Source organism: Myxocyprinus asiaticus, chromosome 6, assembly GCF_019703515.2.
Source record: "Myxocyprinus asiaticus isolate MX2 ecotype Aquarium Trade chromosome 6, UBuf_Myxa_2, whole genome shotgun sequence".
In the NCBI taxonomy this organism is placed as follows: Eukaryota; Metazoa; Chordata; class Actinopteri; order Cypriniformes; family Catostomidae; genus Myxocyprinus; species Myxocyprinus asiaticus.
In genome coordinates, this window is record NC_059349.1 from 27,592,666 (window position 1) to 27,604,873 (window position 12,208).

The 12,208-nt window shown below is 38.4% G+C and overlaps 1 protein-coding gene across 8 annotated transcripts in view; it reads left to right on the forward strand.

Annotated features, from left to right (window-relative positions):
• Positions 1-12,208, forward strand: part of LOC127442281 (TRAF2 and NCK-interacting protein kinase-like) — a 215,890-nt gene that overhangs the window by 111,451 nt on the left and 92,231 nt on the right. The window lies entirely within an intron of this gene.

Sequence of the window (12,208 nt, forward strand, 5' to 3'; positions counted from 1 at the left end):
AAATATTCCACAGTCAACTGTCAGTGGTATTATAACAAAGTGGAAGCGATTGGGAATGACAGCAACTCAGCAACGAAGTGGTAGGCCACGTAAAATGACAGAGCGGGGTCAGCGGATGCTGAGGCGCATAGTGCGCAGAGGTCGCCAACTTTCTGCAGAGTCAATCGCTACAGACCTCCAAAGTTCATGTGGCCTTCAGATTAGCTCAAGAACAGTGCGTAGAGAGCTTCATGGAATGGGTTTCCATGGCCGAGCAGCTGCATCCAAGCCATACATCACCAAGTGCAATGCAAAGCGTAGGATGCAGTGGTGTAAAGCACGCCGCCACTGGACTCTAGAGCAGTGGAGACACGTTCTCTGGAGTGATGAATCATGCTTCTCCATCTGGCAATCTGATGGACGAGTCTGGGTTTGGCGGTTGCCAGGAGAACGGTACTTGTCTGACTGCATTGTGCCAGCTGTGAAGTTTGGTGGAGGGGGGATTATGGTGTGGGGTTGTTTTTCAGGAGCTGGGCTTGGCCCATTAGTTCCAGTGAAAGAAACTCTGAATGCTTCAGCATACCAAGAGATTTTGGACAATTCCATGCTCCCAACTTTGTGGGAAAGTTTGGGGATGGCCCCTTCCTGTTCCAACATGACTGCGCACCAGTGCACAAAGCAAGGTCCATAAAGACATGGATGAGCGAGTTTGGTGTGGAAGAACTTGACTGGCCTGCACAGAGTCCTGACCTCAACCCGATAGAGCACCTTTGGGATGAATTAGAGCGAAGACTGCGAGCCAGGCCTTCTCATCCAACATCAGTGTCTGACCTCACAAATGCGCTTCTGGAAGAATGGTCAAAAATTCCCATAAACACACTCCTAAACCTTGTGGAAAGCCTTCCCGGAAGAGTTGAAGCTGTTATAGCTGCAAAGGGTGGGCCGACATCATATTAAACCCTATGGATTAAGAATGGGATGTCACTTAAGTTCATATGCGTCTAAAGGCAGATGAGCGAATACTTTTGGCAATATAGTGTATCTTTGAGATAATCCCACCCATATGAGGATTCAGTTTAAATGTCTCTTCCCATGTAGACTTTGTAGGCAGAGAGGGAAACCCAGAGAACAGAGAGGAGGCACAGTGCCTAATTTGAAAATAATGAAATAGGTGAGAGGGAAGCAGATTAAATGATGAGGATAATTCAGAAAAATTTGCAAACACATTATTAATGAAAACATGTTCAAAGCATTTCAGACCTTTCTTTTCTCAGAAAGAGAATACAGAATCTGAAAAGGGAGGAGGAAAGAGATGATTATTACGTATAGGAGCCATGGTTGATGCCGAGGTAAATTTAAAATGATGCCGAAATTGAAAGAATATTTTGAGAGAAGAGCATACTATTGGGTTATCTGTGTAATGTGAAAGGGACAAAGGGAGAGAAGAGAACACCATAGCAGGGATAGATGTTGAAATACAAGACTGAGCTTCTACGTGGCACCATGGCAAAGAGGAGGCCTGTACCCAGAACACCAATTTCTGAATATTTGCCACCCAATAATAATACATAATGTTGGGCAAGGAAAGCCCTCCACTTAGTTGACTTTTTTGGAGCAAAATTTTGGAAACTCTAGGAGTTTTTCCTGCCCATATAAAAGAGGAGATTAATTGGTCTGTATTCTTGAAGAAAGATTTGGGTAGAAACAAAGGAATAGCTTGAAAGAGGTAAAGAAATTTTGGGAGAATGTTCATTTTTACAGCGTTTATCCTACCTAGTGGAGATAATGGAAGAGCTGCCCATCTTAAAAAAAAAAAAAAGCTGACTTCATGTATGAAACTAAAGGTGTAAAATTTGCTGCCTTTAAGGCAGAATAAGAAAGGGTAACATTAACACCAAGATACTAGGATTTAGAACTCTTTAAGTGGAAAGGTATGTCATTCTGTTTTAGTTTTTGGCCAGATTGATCTATGGGTAAACATTCACTCTTTTGTAAGTTCAGTTTATACCCAGAAAATTTCCCAAATCATCTAATAGACGTACTATCTCAGGAATAGATGCAATTGGATCGGTAATGTAGAGTAATAAGTCGTCAGCATTTAAGGCTAATTTATATTTAATTCCCTTGCGGATTATAACCTGAAATACAGGAAGTGTTCTAAGCATAATTGAAAGGGGCTCAATAGCTATGGCAAAAAGTAATGGGGATAGGGGGCATCCCTGGTGCATACCCCGTGATAAAGTAAAATATTCAGATTTAACATTGTTAGTATAAATTGAAGCTTGAGGGTCAGCATATAATAAACGTACCCATGAAATCAATCCATCCCCAAAACCGAATTCCTCCAGTACCCAAAAAAATAAACCCATTCTATCCTATCAAATGCCTTTTCGGCGTCTAATGAAATGATCACCTCAGAGGAGCTACTATTTTGTCTTGAGTATAAAATATTAAAAAGTGTACAGATATTAGAAAATGAATACCGTCGTTTTATAAATCCGGTTTGTTCCTCTGAGATAATACTAGGAAGTATTGCCTCTAAACGAGAGGCCAAAAGTTTGGCTATAATCTTAACATCAACATTGAGGAGGCTAATAGGTCTGTATGAGTTACTAATGTTGGGTCCTTCCCATCTTTAAGTAATAGAGTTATAGATGCTTGTCTCAATGTTGGGGGCAACCTACCTAGCTCTAAGGATTCCTTAAATACAGACAAAAGAAGTGGGGCCAATTTAGCATGAAATTTCTTATAAAATTCGGAAGGCAGCTCGTCTGGGCCAGGGGATTTCTTAGATTGCAACGAATTAATTGACTTGATAATCTCCTCTAAGGTAATGGGTCTATCAAGTTCAGATGCTAAAAGAGAATCAACCTTAGGTAAGTTAATATGCTCAAGAAATTGGTTAATTTCTTCTGAATGGTCAGAAGCCTCAGTTTTGTACAGAGAGGAGTAAACATTTTTAAGAGTAAAATTAATTTCCACAGGATCTGAGGTTAGTGCGCCACCGGGCTGCGCAATTTGAGTATAGCGCGAAGCCGCTCGGCTGTGAAGCTGGTGGGCCAGGAGTCAACCGACCTTATCCCCATATTCATAGTAATTGCCACGTGTGTGTAACAAAAGTCTCTCTGCCTCACCTGTGGATAACAGATTGAATTCTGCCTGCATATTAAGCCTTTGTTTATGTAGCTCAGGAGTCAGGTTATGAGCATATTGGTCATCTAAAGCTTGAATATTGTCAGATAATTTTTTTATCCTATTCCTGTATGAACATAAGCAGAGTAAGAGATTATCTGTCCTCTTAAAGCCTTCAAAGTTTCCCCAAAGTAAGTTAAGATTAGTAAGGAGAAAATCATCTATTGAATTAGAAATATATTCACAAAATGCTGAATCAGATAGAAGCAAAGAATTGAACCTCCAGGGCGGTCGAGGAGTGTGATATGAAAATAAAAGAATGTCAATACTTAGAGGGGCATGGTCTGAAATAACAATGGGCAGATATTCAGAGTTTACAACATGAGGAATTAGAGAACTATTGATAAAAAAAATAATCTATACGAGAGAAAGATTGATGGACATACGAGTAGAATTAATATTTTCTCGCTGTGGGATTAAAGAGTCTCCATGGGTCAATGTAACCATTCTGAACCATAAACTCAGAAAATATCTTTGACATGGCAGAGGGAACTTTCATAACAGTACTTGATTTATCCAAATCTGGATCAATAACACAGTTTAAATCTCCCCCAAATATCAAAAGATGTGTGTTTAGAGCTGGGATCTTTGACCACAAATTCTGAGCAAAGAGAGTATTATCAAAGTTTGGGGCATATACATTTACCAAAACTACTGGTGTTTGTGAAATTTCCCCTTTCACAATTACAAATCTACCATTCACATCAGAAATAACATTGTCAATAGAAAAAGGCACAGTTTTATTAATAAAAATGGCAACTCCTCTAGACCTGGAATCAAAGTTGGAATGAAACATATGTGATGTCCAGCGAGTTTGGAGTCTGCATTGATCCTTGAGGCGCAGATGAGTTTCCTGGAGGAATACAACGTCAGGTTTTTGTAGTTTTAAATGTGTCCAAATTTTGGATCTTTTAATGGGACCATTCCTTTCACATTCCAACTCAAGAATCTAACTGAGCTTCTGGTATTGTCCATCAAGTTAGGTTAATATATAAGTAGAGAGGGGGCCACAAGCGAAGGAGGAAAAAAGAAAAAGGGGGTAAATAAATAAATTGGGGAAAAACCACCCACCATCCTTCCCCTCACCCTACCCTGAACATCACTCAATTTCTTCTCTCCATTCCCAAACAATGGAGGCAGAACACCAAAACTCTGGAACATCCGATGCTCGTAAACCATATCTATTCGCATCTATGTCGCATGAAGTAATTCCTGAACATATGGAGTAACATAGACACTCGGTTAACAGTTATCAGTTATCAGAGTACAATTGCTTATAAAATGGTGTCCTTTGCATAATTATCTCTACAAGATACCTAGGATGTTGAATACTGTTCGTTAAACCATCGCTGTGCTTCTTTGGGGCAGTCAAAATGAAGCTTCTCATCGCCGAGGTCAATCAGCAGGCAAGCGGGGAATCTAAGAGAGAACCACACGTTCTTCTCACGCAGGCCATTTCTCACAGCTGTAAATACCGCCCTCCTCTTAGCGACGCTGGAGTTGAAATCAGGGAAATGAAGACCTTACGGCTCTGATAGAAGACTTGGTTCCAATTCCCACGCCAAACAGCCTTTTCTTTGTCGTTAAAGTAGTGAAACTGCACGATCATCACTCTAGGCCTTTGATTCTCCCGGTCAGCTGAAGGCGCAGGGCCAATAAGGTGCGCTCTATCCAGCAGCGGGGGAGTTGATCTGAGCACATCCTGGAAAAATTGTGACATAAACGTAACCGGATCGCTCCCTTCTGCTCGCTCCGGGATGCCGATGACCTGAAGATTGCAAAGCCGAGAGCGTGACTCCAAGTCCTCCACTTTGTCGGTGAGTTGTTTGTTAGCCGAATTCAACTTTAGCACCGCCTGTTCCAGTGCTACAATGCGGTCACTGTAGTCGTTCAAGTGCTGATTAAGCCCGTCAGTGTGCCGTCCTTGTGACTCTATGCTTGATTTAAAACTCTCAAAAGACACAACAACTGGGGCAAGAGCGGAGTCAGTGGCTGCTTTTACCTGTTCTGCGATGGTAGATGATAGCTCGGAGATCAGAGTGGCACGGAGATTTTCCAGAGCCAACGGCAGCTTGTCGCCATGACTCTGTCATGGTCGCTGATGATTTAAGTTTCCGTTGCCTTTCAGAAGCCATAAATCTTTCCAAGCTACAATCTTTGAGTAATTTAAAAAAAAAGAAACCACCAAGTGTGTTAAAAGCTTCAGGTAGCCTGAAAGATATAATTGAAAGACAAAATGCTCGGGAGCTCACTTCACGCACGTCTTCTCACTCACATGCTCAGCCGGAAGTCAATCAGCACATGATTTTTCTGCTTCTGTGCTGGGAGCTGGAGACGCCCGTTCGGGAGAGAGAGAGACACACGTGGCCACTGTGTGTGTTTATGTTTGTTTAAATTCAGTTCTGTCATTAAAGTTATGTTCACTGTTCTGCCGGTTCCCGCCGCCTCCTTGCCCATCCTTTACCATTACATTGTGGTTTTGTATGTCATAAATGGCTTATGAATTGCTTATACCTCAAGATTATTGAGCCAAGTATATTTAACCATACTTGCACAGTGGGTTTATCCCAGATTAAACTTGCCAATACTTAAGGCATACTGGCCATCAAAGCAAATGTTTAATTCCAGATAAATAAATAATGTAATAAGGTGTTACCTTATTTAACTGGAGGCCATTTCCAGAGGCAGCCAGAGCTTGAGTGGCTGTTGTTTGGTCCAGCAGACATCTCTTAACATGGATTATTTGAACCTGAGGGCTGTGCTCAAGGGCCCATGGCTAGACAGGACACCCTCTGCTGTGGAGTGATTAGAGGAGCAAGAAGCACAAGCCACTTCCAATTATAGGATCAGAAGGAGGCTAGACCAGAGGGTTGAAGGATCAGCAAAGCTGACTAGCAACATTTTGCAGACGTTTCCCAAAATAGTCGTTATTTTTATTTTAGCTGAGTAACAGACTAAAGTAGCAGCGTTAATTTAACTTTTTTTTTTTTGCTGTTCCAAGTAACTAGCTATATTTTTGTAGCATAACAATAGTTTGCTAATAACTTAATGCATAGCCAACTTCTTTTTCAAAATGGTACCTTGACTGTTTTTTAGCAACAGTTTCAAAGCTTCCCCAAAATTGATTAATTAAAAAAAAAAAATAGCTTTGTTTCAAAATTTTATAGTATTTATAATGAAGTTATAGAATAAACTGTACTAAAGAATTGGTTTACAAATAAGGGTCAAGGTAAAAGGTATTAAAATTAGAGCTGTCAGAATTAACGTGTTAACGCATGCGATTAATTTAAGTTTAACGCGATAATTTTACTTAATCGCGATTAACGCATTTACTGTTAATACAGCAAAAACACTGGTGTGAAGGGTGGAACCTTTGTAATGTGACCGGCCGGAGTCATTACACTGTCGCATACACCACAAACACAACACACACACAACAGCACCAGAATCCTTCTACCAAGGGGAGCCTGCAGGGTAGTGTTGAGTCCGAGTCAAGTCCGAATCTTTAAACAATCAAGTCCGAGTTGAGTCTGAGTCCAAAAGTGGCCAAGTCGGACTCAAGACTGAATCCATAACAGTCCGAGTCAATGAATCTGTTAATGAATCTGAATTAAAATTGTATCCGTAAACTCAACATCAATATTTTAAGCTTATTTTAAGCTTCACAACTAAGAAAAACAGTTTGTAAATATAAATGTAACAAAAACGCCTCTGTTGCCTTTCATATATATATTTTATGTTTAGTGTCCTGCTGAACAAACTTCAAAGTGGTTTCAGAATTAAAGCATATGCTTTAGGTGTATGAAGACAAAACTGTCCTTCAACACAATTCTTACTGCGTTCTGTTGACATTTCAATTATTTGCTGCTTTTTCCCCTACACATAAACATAGACTAAAGAAAGTGAAAGCTGCATTAGTCATTACAACCAAGGTTATATTTTGAATTTTAATTTAGTTTTTATTTCTACTTGTCAATTCAATTTAATTAAGTTTTATTTAAAATGATCCCTTTCTAAAAAAATTATAGTCTATACTGAGATTTCTTTCTGAATCTTTTTTCTCTATCTGCCGACTGATTTGGGAATATACAGTACATACAAATGAGTCAACACAGTAGTAATTAGCACTCGCTGAGAAGTTACGCCTCACAATTTGACTGCAAATGCTACATCCAAAAACACTGGAAAAGCCCACTGATAATATTAGGACCAAGTCGTCACGGACATGATTTTCTATTTAATTTGTGGCAATCCACAATGCAGGACAGTTCTGCGTGCTGCTCGTGTATCTAAATCCCTGATGCATCTGTGTGTGTCTCGCAGAAGATAAAAAATAATAATAATAATTGATATTTGCTTGAGTGGCAGCCACGTTGGTCTGCAATCAGTCTGAAATCTTTCAATTCCATCCAAAAAAATTTTCATAGAGCTCTTCTTTAACTGCAAAAACATGGAGAATAGAGTCATAAATTTAACAGAATTGTCCTTCAGAAGTGTCAGAGATGTAGGCTAAAAAAAGACGTGCATAAGTTACTGGTGGTGTACAATAAAAATGAAATAAAATAAACATTTAAAATAAAAACGTCATAACCAACTAAATTCATCTCGTAACATGCAGTTTAGCATCATACACGCACTGTAATCGAATAATACATTTATTTTATAGTCTATAATTAAACTATAAACAAAAAATTTCACTGCCCAAAATATCCTAATATTTTATTGTGCATGGTTGAATGTTGTGAATGGTGGACAAATGCTGTAAATGCATGTATTTTAAGCAGCTCATCAATGCTTTGAAAATAGTCAATCAATAATAAATAGGTGCTGTTTATATGTTTAGAGATTCTGTCTGCTTTGGCAATAACCCTTTTTTCCCTGACTATTTGAAAAGTTACACAGTTAATTCATCAAGCTATTATGGACTAGTTCAAGCTAAAAACACTGCATGGACCACAAGAGAATACAGAAGCCTACATGTGTAGATACATTATGCCTAAAAATACTTAATATCCAATATTAATACTATTGTTATGTATTTTTATTTTTAGTAAACTGTGAGAGACATGATGTGGGTGACTTGACTCAGTGAAGTTCTTGATTTTAAGTTTTTAACCATGATGAAACCACAATGTGTGCACTGTCTTGGCTGCACAAAAGCCACACACAATATTACCAGTTGTCAGGTCCTGTGTTGTGTGATCTGTCTTGTTAAGTTTCTGTTATATTGAATACATACCCGTCTTTATGTTTTCATCGTGCCAGCCATCTCAGTAGTCGATGTTATACAGTAGTCTCTGTCGTAACATTCAAGCGTATTGGTTGACTGATGAGTGTGCCTGTGCGTATGTGTGTGTGTGTGTGTGTGTGTTACGGTACACCGAAGTCACAGTTCAGTACATACCTCGGATTTGGGGTCACGGTTCGAAATGAGTTCGGTACAACAGGAAAAAGCAACAAATCCCAAATGCTAGGTTTCTTTTCATTTATTTTGAACAGACAGTAGTGCAAATTACAGTTTGTTCCACCTAGCGGCATTTAGTCCCCCCTGAGGTAGTTGGTACAGTACAGCCTCCTTTAGTGTATTAAGCACTAAGCAGTAAACAGAATGCACTCTTGCATAGGCCATATTTTTTTGTAGGGTTGATAAAAAGCAAAAGGTATTTGGTCACAATCAGCTATAAAACTGAAAAGCATCTCTTGTGTTATAAAAGTACAAAATAAATAGAATAATGAAAAATAAAACTTGTGCATTAGCAAAAGCCATTCTTGTTTTGGGTTGGTGCATAGATGGTCTCTTCTCTTTTTCCTGTTGTGGTGGTTAGCAAACAGCATTGCATTACCGCACGCGCCCCCTTCTGGATTGGAGTGTGGATCTCCTGTGACTGACTCGGATGTATTCTTCGTCTGACTGCATGCACCGAACCGTGACATCAGTACCGTGACTGTTCGGGACGAATACATGTACCGTTACACCCCTAGTGTGTGTGTTTGCTTAAGCAGTGAAACAACTCTGTTTATGACTTCAGGGGCTAATACAGCTGCATGCAGACAGAGATGTGTTCATTTAATTTCTGTTTTATTTATTTATTTTTTCATTGCATCACAAATGTCATGGACTCGAGTCCCAAAGGCTCGAGTCTGTGTCAAGTCTGAGTAAAAATGCATCTGACCGAGTCCGTGACAAGTTCAAGTCCATTAAAATTGGACTTGTGACTTAGACTGGAGTCGGAGTCCAAACTCGAGTACCCCAACTCTACTACAAGTTTAGCATAAAATAGCATAATACAGCAGTCCCATAGACATTCTAGTTGACTGTTACACTCTGTCCTATGATAGAGCCGCAGAGGTTGTTATCTCAGTAAATAAAAGAATCTCTGACAGCGCTTCCCTGTCAGTGATAAAATGATTGAGAAAGGACATCTTAACACTATTTGATGTACAAAACAAGCCCAGATGGGACTTGTGATAGAAATCAAGCATTTTTCAGCCTATGTAAGGCAGGTTTTAATTACCACAGAAGCACACAAAATCTTAACTATCACCAAAACACCGAATGAGACATTTTGTTTGCAAGTGTTTTTCATGGTGAGTTCAAAGCAGCACTCGATGCTGGCATTGCCACCCTGACGCAAATCATGAATGAAGCTTCATGATTGCTATAACAAAGCGGATAGCCACAGTCTACCGGCAGATTAATACTGTGGGGGATGATTTAAGAGATTTAATGCCCATTGCAATGAATATGCAAGCTATGTGGAGACTAGTTCTTTCAATTAATCAAACTCCCATTTAGACTTTGGGAAACATTTTATGTTAATTGAATTGGTGATATTTTAATGCCTTGTCTTTATATTGAAGGTTTTGTTTGGAAAATGTTAATAAAGCATTATATAGCTACATATTGTTTTGTTTCCTTTCCTAAGATTGAAATAAATGAATTTTGATAAGAAAAGTGTCAAATTGTGTCAAATTTCAGCGCTTTTAAAATCTGCGATTAATCGCAATTAACTACAAAAAATTATGCAATTAATCACGATTAAAAAAAATTAATCAACTGACAGAACTAATTAAACTACTTGCACCTTGAAAACAAGTGAGATTACACTTAATTCAGGACCGGTGTTACAATTTCAGTGGCCTTAAGCAGCCATCTGGCAAACCTGTTAGTTTATTATTTTTGAGTCTCATATCAAGACGTTTGTTTTTTTAGGGTTACTCCATTTGACCTGAACAAAACATGCCTTTTCATGAAAATGTCAAAATTCAGTCATGAGGGCCTTGTCTTTTTATTTTATTTTATCATTATTATTTCACTGCTTATTTTTTAATGAATAATAATAATACAAAATAATTGTAAACTATATGTAAATTACATTTATTATATATTTTTTAATAATAGATCCATACAAAAAAAAGCATTGTGTCATTGACCCTTTTTCATTGTAGTCCTTAGTTTGTGGAAGATGCCATATTTATTATGACACAAATGAAAGTGAGGCTGTGAAGGATAGTTTGGTACAACCTATTGAATGGACTGTACTTCTGTCCCTCACATCCATCAAACTAAATATGCCGGCCACCCTGACAAAGTTTTATTAGGTGTTTGAATGTGAGATTATTTCACTGGGTTTCTCAGAGTACATTTTCAAAGATTTTTCCACCAGGAAATGTGGTTATTTGACAGTTCACGAGAACATTTCACAAGTGTTGTTTTCCTCTACAAGGGTTCACTGACATCCGGGAAAACAAAAGGGCAAAGATTTATTGGCAGTGATTAACACACATCTTCTTCTTTAATATTGGCTTATAAGTCCATTAATATTAGAAATTAATGTGACATAAACCTAGCTGTAGAAAAATGTTTTTCTTCAAATAGTTTCCCAAATACATTTCAGAAACACAAATAGTGTCTCGCACTTCAACCTAAATGTTCAGAAAAGAAAATAAATGTTGAAGTGTTATTATGGCGGCTCTGCCAGGCCAAAGTTCTATTCTTTCTATTGATCTCATAACAATTCTTCGTCATAAAAATTCTCCTCCCAGTTTTCAAAATAGAATTGCCAAACTTGTTAAGAAGCCTCAAGCTATATTCAGCATGCAAATTGAATTCCGTTTTTATGGCCCTGTTTCAACAAACATTATTTCATTTTATGTTTACCACAATTTTCAAGCTAAAGCGGCACTAATCTTGGAATGCAGCCAAAGGCAGTGCTTAAAATATAAATATTTAATATAAACTCATTTCATTTTTAGCTACAGTACATTTTCTTTTCTCTCCTGTTTTCTGTTCTTGTTTTGTTATGGTCTATGAAACAGTTAGCTCCAGTCCTCTAATCTGATTGGGCAAGCGGTGTTCCAAGTCTGTTCCAATGACATCATTAATATAAATATGCCATTCAAATCAGATGATAAAGTGAATGGGGAGCTGTGAAAGCTCTGCACGTTTGCACACCGTCTCAGCTGATCTCCTGTGCTCATCAGCAAGTTCTGTTCTTGAAGCCAAATCAGGTCCAATTAAACCTGAGCGATACAACTTTTAAAACATTGAACACTGGTTCTGAGAGACAGACCGGAGAGAGAGGAGAGGAGGGGATTGGAGTCTTCAGTGCATAACTGTGGTGACAGCCCTTAATTCCTGTCTACTATACTCATCACTGCATCCCGCACATGCTATCAATGGACAGATCCCGCACTCTTTCGTTATTTCTTTCGTTCGTTCTTTCGTTTGTTGTTTTGTTTGTTCTTTCTTTTGTTTATTCTTTTGTTCATTTGCCTGTTGTTCATTTGTTCTTTCGCTCATTTGTTCGTTTGTTCTTTCGCTCATTTGTTCTTTAGTTTGTTGTTTATATGATCATTTGTTTTTTTCATTCGTTCGGTTGTCATTCGTTTGTTCATTGTCATTCATTCATTTCTTGTTTAGTTCATTAGTTAATTTCATGTTTAGTTCATTCATTTGTTGTTTCGTTCATTCTTTCGTTTGTTCGTTCATTCGTTTGTTAGTTCATTCGTTCTTTCGTTCAGTTGTTTCATTTGT